Below are 3,585 nucleotides of genomic sequence, written 5' to 3' on the forward strand. Positions count from 1 at the left end.
GAGGCCAGCGGGCGGGACGCCGCGGCAGACAATGCGACCCGCGCAGAACCGCGCTGCGCGAGTTGGGCCGGCCGGCGCGCGCGTGGCCGAGTGTGTATGTGTGCGCCTGCCAATCAACGCTGACAGGCCGCAACCCATTGGCCGAGCCCCGCCCGCGTCACCGCCCACTGCCACCGCCCATTGGGCGGTTTGAACACAAAGGCCCCGGTTTGGTCCGCCCGCCGCGTGGGCCCGGGGGCCAGGCGCGCCTCGCCAGGAGTCCGCGCGTGGGAGGCGCGGGGGCGGAGCCGGGCCGCTGCAGGAAGCTGCTGGACGCCGCAGGTGGGGGCTCGGCCGGGCCTGCCTGCGCCCTTGACTCCCGGCCTGGTGGCTCAAAATACCCGAACCCGCTCCGAGGGCTGCCTCGTGCGCCACACCCCACCCGTGGCCTTCGGGCCGCGGCGACCCAGCGCTCAGCAAATGGACTTCACACAAGCCGCGGGGCCAGAGCCTTAAAGGCATCGGTTGACTGGGGAGACGCAGCCTCTCTGAGGTCGGCCCAAGGAAGTGGGGAGCAAGGAGAGTAGAAGACCTCTGGCCCCAGGCCTCAGGCCCACCCGGAGGGGTAGCTAGTAGTTAACCCCAAGGATTGTTGAAGGCTTGCTGAAGGCTTGGCGCACGCGTAATTGTCCTTTTAGCCAGGCATTTCTGCCCCGATTTTAGAGATAAGGAAACGTTGGGGTTTTAAGTGATTTGCTCCAAGTCACAGCTAGAAAGAGGCAACATTGAGATTAGGAGATTCTCTTCACATCCAAGTCTGATTTTTCCGCTTTAGGGTTGATTTTAGGATTCCGGACACGCCAGGAGGCTCCCGTCACTTCCCAGTCTGCCCACAGGGCCCCCAAGTTTCACTGCAGAAGTTTTTCTCCACTTTAAGGAGGGAGTTTGCTATATTTGATACTGAGAAGGCAGGGCTGGCTACCTCTTGCTCTGCCTCACTCAAATTTGTGTGACAGATACATAGCTAGCTAGATAGATACAGAGTGAATCCAGTGCTGCCCGTTTCCAGCAGTCTTGCCACACCCGCCAACTTTACAGACGCAGCAAGTGCACAGCTCCGAGGATCATTTCCTGTGCAAGTTCTTCTAAGAGTAACTGTGGTTATTTTACTTTTAACGCACCAAGAGGAAGAGACAGAGACAAGAAATTACAACATCACTGAGACAGGACAGGAAGACGCTGGGGGTAGAGGCTTGAGGAAGAGTGAAGCCCTTTGTGCTAAGTTGACTCCGGACAAAAACGACCCCCCTTCCTGGGCCTCTACTCCTCCCCCTGGAAAAGAGGGGCCTCACCTGCACTTCCAGCATCCTGAAAACAAGGGTTAGACTGCTGACCCCCTGAGGACGGGGCAGGCTTTCCTGGACCTCACATGGGGCCTGGTTCAGGTCTGAGTACCTGCTGACCGTGGAATGAGTGAAATGAGAACGGAAATCAGATGTAGGGCCAGCTTCCAGGGGCCTCTCTTGACACCTTCTCACCTGGGCGCTTGACTCCCCAGTCCTGATCTAGTCAGTTCCAGTGGGGTGTCCATATCTTCCCACCTCCCCTGCAGGCAGGCCTGTTTTGTTCTCCAAGGATCCTGGTAGAAGGACCCTTTCCTGGGGTGTGTTTTCCGCCGGCTGGAGGCAGGCCCCTCTTAAATCATGTTGCCTCCATAGGCCAGAAGAAGGTGAATAATCCCTGGAAACCGTGCATGTTAGCGGGAGTGACAAGTCTTTGCAGATGCCATTAAATGAAGGATTTTGAGATAGGGAGATTATCCTGCATTATTAAGGTGGCCCTACATGTAATTACAAGTGTTCTTTAAGAGAAAGGCAGAGGAGAAGAGGAGAGGGCAGCATGACTCTGGAGGCAGAGATTGGAGTGATGCTGTCAGGAGACAACAGATGCTGGCCACTCGCAGAAGCTGGAAGAGGCAAGGACCCCATTCTCCTCTAGAGCCTCGGGAGGGAGCACGGCTTTGCTGACACCGGGATTTCGGTCCAGTGATTTTGATTTTGGACTTCTGCTCTCCTGAACTGTGAGAGAATACATTTCTGTTGCTTATAAGTCACTAAATTTGTGCTGACTTGTTACAGCAGCCACGGGAAAGTCGTAAGAGCCGGGAGAAATTCTTGGCTTCAATGTGCGGGTCTCCCGTGTTTTTGCCATGCCCCTCTCTCCGTCCCGACTGTCGTCACTGGTGCCACCCATCAGACTTGCGCGATCACACGCAGACCTGCCTCCCCCTCTCTCGGCCCCTCGCCTCTCTGCGGTCTGCTCACCCAGCAACTCTCACCCCTCCGAGCTCTTCATGTGGCCAGTCTCCCCCAGCTCCGCTCTCCTCTTGTCGTCCACCCCACTCTTTCTCCTCCTTTCTGTCCTCATCATTTCTTTTTTTTTTAATAATTTTTTTTTAAGATTGTCTTTATTTATTTGACAGAGAGAGACACAGCCAGCGAGAGAGGGAACACAAGCAGGGGGAGTGGGAGAGGGAGAAGCAGGCTCTCTGCTGAGCAGGGAGCCCGATGCGGGGCTTGATCCCAGGACCCTGGGATCACACCCTGAGCTGAAGGTAGATGCTTAAGGACCGAGCCACCTAGGCGCCCCAGTCCTCATCATTTCACGCACAGTGGCCCGGCAGGAGGTGGATGGCTTTGTCTCCTGGAACAAGGTCTCAGTGGCTGACCATGCAGCCAGTGCAGTGGGGGCCACGTGATGGCTTGCTTTGTCACCAGGGACTTTTGCCTTGGCGACCCCTTCCTTCATAAAAAAAATATTTAAACTTACATGTTAGGATCACATTGGCAGACAGATGACTGCGATCTAGGCTTGATTCATTCCTAAATATTTGTTATTATTATACGGAATTTGTTTTCTGATGTTAAGAGGGTGAACATGAAAACATTTCTGTGGGCCCTGGGCACCCGGCCTGCCCTGCTGAATGGAAAAGCTGGCCCCGCGCTGGAGATGCTGAGGAACGGCTCAGCCAGGGGAGGCAAAGTGTGCTTCTGCCCCAGCCCCATCCTGCCGGCCCCCCCGCCCCCAGCCCCGGGCGCTCCTGGGCCACAGAACATTCGTCCACCCTTACCCAGAGCAGCCATAGGAAGGCTCACGTCAGCGTGGGGATGACCTGCTTGCTGGCTCTGTGACCCTGGGGTGGCCACTTGGCCTCTCGGAGCCATTTTCCTCACGTGAATAATGACAACCGTCCTGTGTGTGACCTTGGACAAGTCAGCAAGGCCCCCTGGCCTCTGTTTCCTCTTGTGTGAGGTCTAGCGAGGAGAGCGACTGCTCCAACACAAAGGGCTTTTGCCGCCGGAGATCTTTGGGAAGATGAGGAGATCGGGCTGCCGGTCTGTCCTGGACTCATAGTCGAGTCAGGGATCGTCTCTGGGCTTCCAGGGACCCCGGCTCTCACGTGGAGGTGCGATGACCTGTGTACCTATGTGCTTCTCCCATGACTCCAGACTCATGTGTCAGGGACTCCGTGTGCTTGTGTCAGAGGAGCACACGAGCGACAGTGAAGTCTCTATTCCCCTCACTGCTGCCAAGGCCACCTCCACT

Source organism: Ailuropoda melanoleuca, chromosome 15, assembly GCF_002007445.2.
Source record: "Ailuropoda melanoleuca isolate Jingjing chromosome 15, ASM200744v2, whole genome shotgun sequence".
Lineage (NCBI taxonomy): Eukaryota > Metazoa > Chordata > Mammalia > Carnivora > Ursidae > Ailuropoda > Ailuropoda melanoleuca.